Here is a 12,497-nt window from a genome sequence, read left to right on the forward strand (position 1 = left end):
GATTTCTAGATCCTCAAAAGCTGAGTGAACTCTAGGAATAATAGTTGGGGGAAGGAGACATGAATTTTGCCTCTTTCCATATGAAGATTCTCTACCTTCACTGGGTTATTTTACCAAAGGATGCTGGAGTTTACACATACATTCTTCAAGATTTGGATCTATGCTCGAAAATCTTCAGGGCTGTGTCCTCATTCACATCTCCAGTAACAATGGGCACGGATCTATGGTTGATAACCAGACTTCTTTCTTTATTCTCGCAGTACTTAGCACTAGCCTAGTGGTTGTCATGTCATTTTGCCTTTCCCACTGGGTTCTTATCACTCAGGGAAATTCCTGGCACATAGTAAACACTCAATAAATACGTGTTGAATGACTGAAGGAACAAACCAACACATGAAGGAAAAATTTTATTGGGTCACTATTTGAGAGCAAAAACTTTTGACTGAGCATCTGAAAAACACAATCTCCTCTTGAATCGGCTGTGTTAATTCAGAGATCCGGAAAGGCTGCTTCTGTGAAATTTAGGGAGGCTTTCCTGGGTAGCAGGGGTCCCTAGGGCAAGTGGTTAAGAGGGTAGCTTTTAGTGTAAGACTGAACTGTTGATCTCAAATCTTAGATCTGCCATTTTGGTAATTGGAAAACTAGGCAGGTAGCTTTCAGTTTTAATTGATGTCTAATTTCTTTCTTTCTTTTTAAAAATTTATATAATTAAAAAAAAATGGAGGTACTGGGGATTGAACCCAGGACCTCCAGCATGTTAAACATGCGCTCTACCACTGAGCTATTTCCCTCCCCCTGATGTCTAATTTCATATTAAAATTTACCTGTCCATCTAGCTATTTACTGTCCACCTGACACCGTGTGGCAACTATGGTGACAAGTACTAGCGATTCAGAGATAATTAAGAAATAACCCTTACCATCTAGCTGTTTTCATCCAGTAAGCAACTGAAATCTCTATCCGCACTTATCTAATCAGGTTTGTGGCAAATCACAGAATGGATGCCTGAAATTGGAGTCTGTCATTGTTGTTCTGTTTGTTGATTAACTGCACTATATAAGGAAAATTAGCTTTTAAATGTGGCTGGGCAATGGAGGAGATGAAGTGAAAGAAAGAGACCTTGGCTCCAGCCCCGTCTTAGCAGCTACGCCCAAGTTTCTCATCTTCTGCGGATCTCTCGTTTCCTCCCCTGCAACGTGAGGTGGGCGGGGAAAGATGCTCTCCGAAGCCTCTCCAAGCTCACTCCCTGTCGGGTTTGTTCTCTCGTGGAGGAGTTACCATCGCTGGCCGCTAGAGGTCAGGCCCTTAAAATGTAAACCGCCTCATTCCGTTTTCCTCCCATCGAAGTCAACCTTGAAGCAAAAGCAAAATGACTATTTTCTTGCCTTGTTTTGGGAAGGAAGAAACATTCCTAAAGAAACAGTTTTACTTTTGACATATTAGAGCCCGGGTCTTGACATCCTTAAACTCCTTGGCTAAATGCTGACTGCAGAGTTTACTCTCAATCCTTGTGTGAGGAATGGAATGAACAAAAGACACAGCCCTGGCTATTGAAGCATTTACGGCTTTTGTATGGACTTGAATGCACTGATGTGTAACAGGATGAAAAAGAAATTGGAAATGACTCTTCTGTAGAGCAATTCCCTCAGCGTAGCCAGCGGTGGGCTTGCTTTATTAGTTCCCTGAGAATTAAAGAGGAAATTGGTTTTCAGATCAGCTCTTCTCTTGCACTCCACTCCCTTTCCCTGAGTCCCTGCCACCTTGAAAAAGAATTTCAGTGCTCTTACTGGCTTGAAATTATCAATGTTTCCAGTGCAGAAAGGGAGGCGGAGTGACTTCCCTGTCTGGTGAGATGGCAAGCGTCTAGAACACACTGGCCTTTGTGTCACTCTCGGGAGTGGGCTGCGTGTAAAGGGCCACCTGCAGGTGTGGCCGATCTGGGGTTCTATGAACTTGACCTGGAGTGAGGTCGACCGTGGCCCTTTCTGAGGACTGGAGAAATTTCTGATTTGCAGAGCAAATGTCCCACAAAGTCTGGACCTGGAGACAACCACTGGGAAGTTTGTTTCAGTCTCATATCCAAGTTGCAGTCTCTGATTTTGTGGGATCAGTGGAAAAGCCAGTATTTTGGTCCATTTGCGACTTCTGAGTAATTGGCTTAGCACTGTCAGAAGTGAGATTACACGGAAGTCCTCTCAAATCCTTTCAATGATGGTGGGTTCCTATGGTCGCCCTCACAATACTTATTTCTGCCGTCTCGTTTGTGATGTGGTTGGGGTGGGGTTTAACCAAAAGTAGGGCTCAGGGTTGTCCTTGGAAACACAGAACTGAGGGAAAAAGACAAATGTAGCTCTCTTCCACTGATCATTGTTGTCTACAACTGAAACAAATATAAAGGACAAACTGTAGAAAAGAAGTCGTTAAAATATAACTTGAAACGTGTGTAGGAAGATGACGTTCCTTCTGCTTTGTGCAAGACATGGTAGTGGTGTGAAAAGAGATGGTGTTAAGACCCAGGCCTTTTCTGGCCCTACCTGGTGGTCCTTTGTCCCTGCTCAGTGCTCCCTTTTACCCTTCTCCCATCACATTGCCTCTTCATTGGCATACAGAGGCAGACAATTATGAAGGACCCACAACAACAGTCCCAATAATAACAGTTACATTCATTTATACAGGGCTTTCTATCACTCATTCATTCACTCATTCATCCCTTAAAAATGTATTGAGCATCTATTGTGTGCTGGGCACTGTTTCCTCGCCCTCATGGAGTTGACATTTGAGAGCTGGCAAGTGCTGTGGCAGGTGATGCCAGTGCCTCTCCTGTACCCTGTGGACCTTAACCAATTCAGGGTGCTCTGGGTGATATCCAGTTGTCTTATTTTTCTGTCTGCTCCTGAGGCCTTTTTTGGGAACCTTGGAAGGCCACTGTGCTGGACCACCAGCGCATGCCCGAAGTCCTGGGGAAAATCACATCCTGGGGTAGCCCTCCACCAATGACTCTTGGGAGTTGGTCTTAAATACTTTCACTTCCTCATTTTTGGGGGGAGCTCATTCTGGGTTTTCTCCTCACTCCCCCTAGGATAAGCCTCAGGCAGCTGTTGCTTAGCGACCCAGCCTCATGGGCGCCCCCTTGCCCCTCTGTCATGTCCTCATGCCTGTGCTGGAGTCCCCAGCGCCTCCCAAATAAGCACCTCACACTCAGATCCCTGCCTCAGGGGCTGCTTTCAGGAGAAACCAGCTAAAACGGTCGCTTTTCACATACACGGTCAACTTTGGTCCTTGAAAAAACTCTATGATGTTATGAACATCATGGTACCTGCTTGTCAGACCCTTTTGAAAAGGAAGGAAGGAAGGAAGAAAGAAAGAGAGAAAGAGAGAAAGAGAGAAAGATGCCAACCCACTAATGTCTTCTGCTGATGGGCTTTGCCCAGACAACCATGTTTCAGATGAAGTATTTCCAATCCCAGCTGACTGGACAAATGGAGGGTTCTGACTCAGCACAGGACCTATCCTCAGAGTGGCCCCTTGGCAAACAGGCCAGCTAAACGTGACAGCCTTACTCTGGGGCATTTAATCTGGGAAATGAAGGGAGATCAGACAGAGGTCGAGCAACCGCAGCTGAGGCAAAAAGAAACCATGACCTTGTGCTGGACTATGAGAGGCCAGGAGACGTTGAAATTATGAGAAAACAGAATCCATTAGGCAGAAGAGATACACAGAGGGTGAGGAAGCCAGTGGGTGGGATGAGAAGCCCCTGGATGCAGAATGAAGGAGACACAAAGAAGAGTGGAACCAAGGTCAGCATGAGGGTGGGAGTCAAGATCTGCCATGTTCCCCACTGAGGTCCTTGAGGACAGCTGGAGCCAACCAGTTCCTACAAGGTCTGGTCAAAGCAGGACCCTGTGCTCATTTCCCCTGCTCTGAATTTAAAAGAAAACAAATCTCCTTCAGAAGGCAGTGTATTTTTCTTTCAATTGAGGATGTGAAACCGGTTATGATCTCACATTTTAGGGTTGAATTTGGAGCATGAAAGATTCCAAACTTTCATTAGCACTGGCTCACATAATTCAAGGAAGACAAGTAGATTTCTTCTCAAGGGTGTAGTCTTGTCCGTGGATGGTGGCCTCCCAGAGAATTTGCAGAGAAGAATTCTGAGGCTGCCCCTGGGCACAGTGGGAAGGAACATTGTGATGGATTACCAATGTCTGCCGTGAGTTTAGAGAAAGAAAGGCACTCACTTATTTTCCACCGAGGATGTGATATGGAAACAGACTTACAGGATTTAAGTGGCTTGTCCAAAAGTCACAAAAGGTTACAGGAATTGCTGGGATTAGATCTCCTGTCTTCCGACTTTCCATCCAGCTCTTCTTATGTCTTTCTGACTCAGCTTAACTTGGCTCTTTAAAGCTGCTTTGGGAAGCTAAGAATCCTTTCTCACAAGAAAACCTGCTTCTTTTAGGAGAAATTAGTGCACAGGCCGTCTGAAGGTCACTTAGATTCCTATTATGCCTTTGCAGGAGAATTCTAAGAGGATAGAGCTGCCACATTTTGCACATAAGAATACAAGGCAAGCACCCAGTTAAATATTTGGGACATCCTTACACTGAACAATTATTTGTTGTGCTATGTGAAATTCAAATTTGATTGGATATCCTGAATTTAATTTGAATATTGTGCCTAGGAGGAGTCCAGTGGGTAAGGACTTCTTGTGTGGGTGGCTTGATACATCCATGCATATGTATTCTGGGTTCTGACCATCTTACCTACCAACCTTCTGATTATTTTTTGCCAGATGTCTGACCACTGGAACACCTCAGGCAGCTGCACTGTGATTTTAGTTCTGAGTACACTTGTTCCTCGGTTTCTGGGAGGGATTGGTTACAGGACCCTCAGGGATACCAAAATCCACAGATGCTGAAGTTCCTTCCTGTTGGTCCGCAGTAGCCGTGGATGTAGAACCAGAGATATGGAGGGCCAGCTCTACAGTAAGACATGATGTTTTCTATAGAAAACTCTTGAAACTCTCTGTTGTTGTTCCAGAGTAATTTCAATAATAATAGGGATGCACTGCAGTGTGAGGAATGTTATCTGAAGCTGTGATAGGGACAGATGATGATGGTGATAATTATTATTAGATTTTTAAGACTATTTTTTCAAAATAGTTTAAGGTTTACAACAAAATTGAGAGGGAGGTACAGAGATTTTCCTTTTTACCTCAGACCCCACATGTACATAGTCTTCCCTGTCATTAACATCACTCACCAGAATAGTTTTTTAAAAAAAAAACAAAACGTTTTTTAACCAAGGATGAGTCTACACTGACACATCATAATCACCCCAAGTTCGTATTTTATCTTACGGTTCACTCTTGGTGTTGCACATTCTATGAGTTTAGACAAATGTATAGTGACATATATCCATCATGATAACATCCTATAGAATATTTCCACGCCCTAAAAACCCTCTGTACTCTGCTTGTTCATCTCTCCCCACCCCCTCCACTGGCAACCTACCTAAGGAGGCAAAGGACCTATACTTTGAAAACTATAAGACACTGATGAAAGAAATCGAAGATGACATAAACAGACAGAAAGATATACAGTGTTCTTGTATTGGAAGAATTAATATTGTTAAAATGGCCATACTACCCAAGGTGAGATACAGACTCAATGCAATCCCTATCAAATTACCCATGACATTTTTCATAGAGCTGGAATAAAAAATGTTAAAATTTGTATAGAAACACCAAATGCCACGGATAGCCAAAATCATCTTGAGAAAGGAGAACGGAGCTGGGGGAGTCAGGCTCCCTGACTTCTGACTACACTACAAAGCATCAGTAATCAAAGCAGTATAGTAGGGGCACAAAAAGGGACACACAGATCAATGGAAGAGGACAGAGAGTCCAGAAATAAACTCTTCTGGTCAATTAATCTATGAAAAAGGAGGCAAGATTATACAATGGAGAAAAGACAGTCTCTTCAGTAAGCGATGCTGGGAAACAGGACAGCTACATGTAAAAGATTGAAATCAGAACATTCTCTAACACCACATACAAAAATAAACTCAAAATGGATTAAAGATATAAATGTAAGACCAAATACTATAAAACTCCTAGAGGAAAACATAGGCAGAACACTCTTTGACATAAATCACAGCAATATATATTTTTTGAACCAGCTCCTAGAGTAATGCAAATAAAAGTGAAAAAAAAAATGAGACGTAATTAAACTTAAAAGCTTCTGCAACACCAAGGATACATCAACAAAACAAAAAGACAACCTACAGAATGGGAGAAAATATTTGCAAATAATGCACTGACAAGGGACTGATTTCCAAAATATACAAACAACTCATACAGCTTAATATGAAAAGACAAGCAACCCAATCAAAAAATAGACAGGAGACCTAAACAGACATCTCTCCAAAGAAGACATCCAGATGTTCAACAAGCAGATGAAAAGATGCTCAACATTGCTAATTGTTAGAGAAATGCAAATCAAAACTACAGTGAGGTACCACCCCACACCAGTCAGAATGGCCATCATTAAGAAGTCCACAAATAATAAATGCTGGAAAGGATGTGGAGGAAAAGGAGCCCTCCTACGCTGTTGGTGGGATAGATTATAGAGATTATTGTTTTGACTGTTTCTTTCAGCCAAGACAGCATCTCACAAGCAGCCTTGTAAAAGTGCTGTAATTTGAGAGCATCTATGTAATGTCTTAAGAGTTTATAATTCTTCTACTTCCAGTGATTTCAGATCACTTCTTGGAATTCTGACCAGATTGAGCAAGATTTTATTTCAATAAATTCTGCCACCTCTGTGATGGCACTGGAGCGAAGCCATGGTTTCAGTCTTCCTCATGTGGCTGCTCATAAACACCTTGTCCATCCAAGAAATGCATTGGTTCTGAATGACTTCACACTGTGGTTAACCCATTGGGTTTATAGTTCCTGGCGAATAAAAACTCCATAAAATGATGTCAATTCAAGACTCATTTCCTTCCCTGTTCAAGTTAGGGTGGGATCATTTAAAATATATATAAACTAGGGTTATTTTGTTTTATTCTTGCCTTAAAGAATCTTCTGGAATAGACATTCAAGTGTGCCACAAGAAGACATCAAGGCTGGTGCACATGTCCACCTGCAATGTTAAGGTGTTTTCCTCTTTTTAGACTTTTTTCTCTGCCATCTTTTGGGGTCATAATAAGATGCAACTACCTTGACTATCTGAGAGCTTATGTAAAAAAAGTTGTCTGTAAAATATGTTTATTATAAACATTGAAAGATTCAAGGGGGAGAAATGAAAACTCCTCTGTTAGTAACAACTTTTTATCTAGACTTTCTCTATGCACACATGCAAACAGACTTTAAAAATAGGATAATTGCTGAGTAGCTTTTTTGTAATCTACTTTGATTTATTAATATTTCATGAGCAGATTATGGTACCAGTGCACTTTCATCCTCATGACCTTTGATGACACCATGTATATTCTGTTAGATGAATGTATCACAGTGTATTTCATCACTATTCTGTATTCAGACACTTAGGCTATTTCCCAGCTTTCTTATTCCAAACTTTGCTGCAAGGCTCTTTCTTGTAATTAAATCTTTACGAACATTATTAATTATTTTCTTGGAACGCATTCTTAGAAGTTGGAGACTTTGCAATTTTTGTATCCTAGACAAAACAAAAATGAAATATTTTGGCTATAGTCAGAGGGAATTGGGATGAAGGCATAGTTTCTAGCTGCCTTTTGGGCCTTTCCAGGACAAGGAACAGTTCAACTAGGGATTCTCAGAAGGGACCAAATATCTTACCTGAAATGCTGACCAGCCATGTGGTTGTCTGCAAAAAAAAAAGATTATTTGGAAAATGGTCCTTGGCAAACAGGTAGATTGTGAGGACTGAGTGGACTCTGCCACTGTGATCATATTATACAGACTTCTCATCTGGGGACAATTTTGCCCCCAGGGGACACTTGGCGGTGTCTGGAGATATCATTGATTGTTACGATGGGAGTGGAGTTGTTAGTGGTACCTCCTGGGTGGAGGCCAAGCATGCTCCACTTCCTAGGATGCACTGGATGGACTGAATAGCGAAGAATGGTCTGGCCCCAAATTCAGAGTTGCTTGAGGCTGAGAAGCCCTAATGTAGAACAGAAAGAAAAGGAGTATCAGTGTCAGTGTGTCTCTTGGAAACCACGGCACAGAATTTAAACAATCCTCATGGCAAATTCTATAGTTTTTAAAAAAAATTCCTTCCCCAAAAGACTCTTTGGTTCCCCAACATATTCAGCATGTTTTGTAAAGAAAACTGAAAGGAATTCAACTGCTGGATTTTTCTAAACACATGGTATAATGATGATGCTAAAAGATTTCCTGGGTCCTCCTTGGCAGAATTAAACCAGACCCCTAGACCTAGCACCCGTCTTAGGGCCAGTCTTTGTTTCTTGTGCAGAGTGAGGGAGGTGGGTGCAGTTTTGGCTTCTTAAAATTTGCAGAGCCTCCTTGTCTGTCCACCCTGGATATCTTGGCTGTGCTTGAGCAGGTCTTGATACTGACAGTGATAGCTTAGCTCCCAGCTGAATAGGAGGGAAACAACATTTACCAGCACCAAAGGAAGAGGAGTGAGGTAGGGGCTTTCTCCTCACCATGCAGCAACCTGTCTACGAAACAGCGTCTCAGCAAAATGGTCTGGAAGGCGGGTAGTGCAGGTGTGTGTGCTCACAAAAAAGCTCAGGCACCGGAGGTGAGCAGGCAAGAGTTCCAACCACACATGTGTAAGGCTTGACTGTGGTCACTTTGCTCAATGGCTCTGAGCCTTGAGTTTCCCATCTTTAACGGGATAAGAGGAGTGTTTAACTCATAGTGAGCTGGAAAGCTATTTGGCTAGAATCTTGAATCCTTGAATGTATCAACAGCCACTTGTGGCTGTTGTAAGTTTAAGACAGGGACTTAAGGGTGGACACTTTATCAAAACCTGTTCATCACTGCAAAGCTTTGGCCCCAAACTCCAATGTCATTTTCTTGTGAGTGGAGCTGGACCACTGTGAGACCTGAGGGCTCCTTGTGCATCAATTACAGGCAGCCCTAAGCAGCTCTGGAAGGTGTCCCTTCTGTCCTTCTCAAGATGGGGCACCAGTTCTATTGCATCCTCTTGATATGAGTTTTTGAGAGACTCTACAGAGGGAAGGAATTAAAGAGAGGAGCCCTGTGCTGTTTAATTTCCACCTGGTCCCACCCCAGTTCTTGATTCCCCATCAATTTTCTGTCCTACTTTGAACTGCTCATTGTCTGAGAAGCCCGTCTCTGTGCATGATGTTACCAAGCCTCCCTTGCTTCCCAGAGCTGTTGGGTTTGGCCAGGGGGAGGTACAGATGGGAGACTAGAGGGTAGAAAGAGAGTGTGGTCAGAGATTTACCACCTTAGCCTCCTCCGCATTTCTTTCTGGTTCTAGTGGTGGCCAGGCTCTTCTCCGGGCATGGTTCCTGGAGAAAGTTCTTCTTCTGAGTCTCAAGCTCTCTGCTGCATGAGCAACTAGTGTTGCCACCCTTCCACTTCAGACCGTGAAGTGGTGATGGTTCCTGCTGTCGCTAGTGCTTGGATACCTCAACCCCTGTCCTTGGTTCTTTTAACCTTGCCTGCACTTCTGAATGCAGTTGTTCCACTGTATTCTCTATAGTCAAATCCTTTTGAGGGTGTCTTGCTGCTCCCTGCTTGGACCCTGAGTGGCACATCCCCAGGAGGGAAGAATTTGTAGAGATCTTGGTATGTGGCTTCAACTCTGACCTCCTCCCTTGTCATTCTTAAGCAACATCCCAGCACTGGGGCTCCTGACATGCCCATACAGTGCTCCTCCTTCTAGTGGGAGCGAGGTGGGAGACAGGCACTGCTTTTCTTGAGGATGAAGTAAGGTCCAGGGCTAACAGGACCCATCATGGTGCTGGTTCCTACAGCTGCTGGTATCATCAGGCACCATGGATGATCTCTCAGTAAACAAGCAGGAGAACATGAGGACAGCAACATAGTCGCTGACCTTGGATGGCATTTCAAACCGCCACTTCAGTTATCATTTTGTTGGCCAAGGAATGAATTGGATTTACTGACCATTTTTTGATTCCACAAAGAGACTAATCTCCAAGGGTAATTCCTCCTTCTTTTTACAATTATCAAAGATAACCACATAGATTGTTGTCATTTTAGGGTACTGATGTAAAAAATCAGAAAGTGAGAGGGGAAGAAGATTTCAACTGAGAATAATCCATTCTTTCATTTAAAGTGTTGACTGGGAGCTTGCCTTCTGGCAGCCTGTAGCAAGAGCTCATCACAGATGCCAGGGGGGTAGAGGACACAGTATTTAGTCAAATCTGACAAAATATTATCAGAAATTAGATTCTCTATGAGAAAAATCATTCTGGCAACACATTTAGTTTGCATCATGCAGACAAAATAAATGCGGTTTTGATTTTATATAAAAACAGCCTACAGAGGTCACCTGTTGCTTTTGACTGACCGTCAACAACTTCTCGTTTCCTGGGCTTGGTATCTTTATTTTCCGTATGACTTAGGTGGGACCGATTCTGTTCTTAGCTCTAGAGATGGCCACGTGATACAGGCATGGCCAATGGGAACACCGCATCCCCCTGGCCAGTCATCGACTAAGCGACATAATTATGACTCAAGCAGGACCAGTTGGAACTAAAAGGCTGTCATCCTGGGTCTTTTGCTAGGACTACTGAGAAAGAGAAATACATACATTTTTGCCTGCAGAGGTGCAAAATGCAAACCTGGAGCTGTTGCTGGCTGTCTACCACAAGGGTAAGAGCCTGCCTGAGAGTGAAGTCTGCACTGGGGAGTGCCGACCCGTGAGACGGGGAGAGATGAAGTCCTGGGGACAATGAACAAGTACCCAGATACGGCTCTAGAACTCTGTGTTACCTCAGTGCCTTCCCTCTTCTTGAGCCAGTTTGAGTTGGATTCTGTCAGTTGTAATCTTAAGAGTCTTGATAAATTCACAGGACGATCATAGAGCTCTTCTGTGGTGATCTCTGTCTCTCTCTCCATGTGCAAAGATTGTATTTCAGAAGAACTTGTCACTGATTAAGTCATCACATTTTTTATTGAGCACATATTAGGGCAGACACTGGGTACAGTCCTGGGACGTAAAGATAATAGGACAAATCTCCACCAGATGGACCAATGGAGAAACAGATGAGCTGTATGATGACACTTTTGTGAAATGAGTGTGAAATAGGATAAGGACCCAGCATGATGATGAAGAGACTAGACTCTGGAGCCAGACTGCCTGGCTCTGCTGTGCCACTTACCATTTCTTGTGCCACTTACACATTTCTTAACCTCACTGTCTCTCAGTTTCCTCATCTGTAAAATGGGAAGAATAATTGTTGTGAAGATCAAGTGAGTTCAGACATGCAAAACACTTGAAAGAGTGCTCAGTAAGTGTTCACTCTTGCTACTGTGACTATGTACTAGTTTCCAGGTGGTAAGGAAGACACCTGAGATCACCTGTGGTTCCCCTTGGGCACAGGGGAAGAGGTAGAGGGAGATTAGAGAAAAGGAGCTGGGCTTTTGAGCTGAGCTTTGAATGGTAACCTAATCAGGCAGACAAAGACAGCAATGGCATTACGAGCAAACAAAACAGCATGTGCAGAGGTCCTGAGGCATGCAGAAACAAGGCATCCTGGGACCACAGTTATCTGTATTTGCTGGGATTATAGGTTGCATATGGGTGACTTTTGGAGATGTGACTATGAAAGTAAGCAGAGGTTAGATCCCAAAGAGTCTAATGTGCCCAGCTAAAGGGTGCTTGCATGAAAAATTAGGTAGGATAACATCTTTTTCAAGTGGCTGAATACCCACCTCAAAAGGGCTTAAGTGAAAATGGCATTTAATGGTGGTCATAACTGAAAAGTCCACAGGGAGAGCTGGCTATTATAGACATGTCTGGATCAGGACCCAAATGATGACTCCAAGTCACATTTCTATCCTTTATCTCCATTTTTCAACCTCATCTGTGCATATCTCCATTCTTCTATGACATTATGCTTTGTGATGGTGAGATGGCTTTTAGAGGCTCACAGGTTTAAGTCCAATGGGAAAGAATGAGATTCTCTTCTGTAGATGTCCCAGCAAAGTCTTGTGGCTCTGTTTGAGTTCCCTGAACCACTTATATTGGTGAGTGGAATACTATGTTCTGACTAATCAGGCCAGTGATCTACAAACTGCAAGAGTCAGTTCTACTTAGAAGCTCAAAGACCTAGCATATAAGGGAGGATGGTCCTTCAGGAGGAAACTGGGTATGAATAGCAGAAAAGGGGCATGCATTTCAGGTTGCAAAACCCAAATAAGTTCAAGACACATTTTATATTGTAGAGACTGGAGGCCCACTGCTGGCTTTTAAGCTATGGAGTGACATGACCATATTTGTAATTGAGAAGGATAAATCTAACCTAGTGTGAAGAATGGATTGGAA

At 43.1% G+C, this 12,497-nt stretch overlaps 1 long non-coding RNA gene across 1 annotated transcript; it reads right to left on the reverse strand.

Moving 5' to 3' along the window:
* Nucleotides 1–414: 414 nt before the first annotated feature.
* LOC123613679 (uncharacterized) lies at nt 415–11,319 on the reverse strand. Its single transcript, XR_006721064.2, has 3 exons — nt 8,043–11,319; nt 7,823–7,850; nt 415–1,352 (listed from the first exon to the last, which is right to left on the reverse strand). It is a non-coding gene; the product is annotated as an uncharacterized LOC123613679 (long non-coding RNA).
* Nucleotides 11,320–12,497: the final 1,178 nt, after the last annotated feature.

The sequence above is a fragment of the Camelus bactrianus genome, chromosome 2 (assembly GCF_048773025.1).
Source record: "Camelus bactrianus isolate YW-2024 breed Bactrian camel chromosome 2, ASM4877302v1, whole genome shotgun sequence".
Taxonomy (NCBI): domain Eukaryota; kingdom Metazoa; phylum Chordata; class Mammalia; order Artiodactyla; family Camelidae; genus Camelus; species Camelus bactrianus.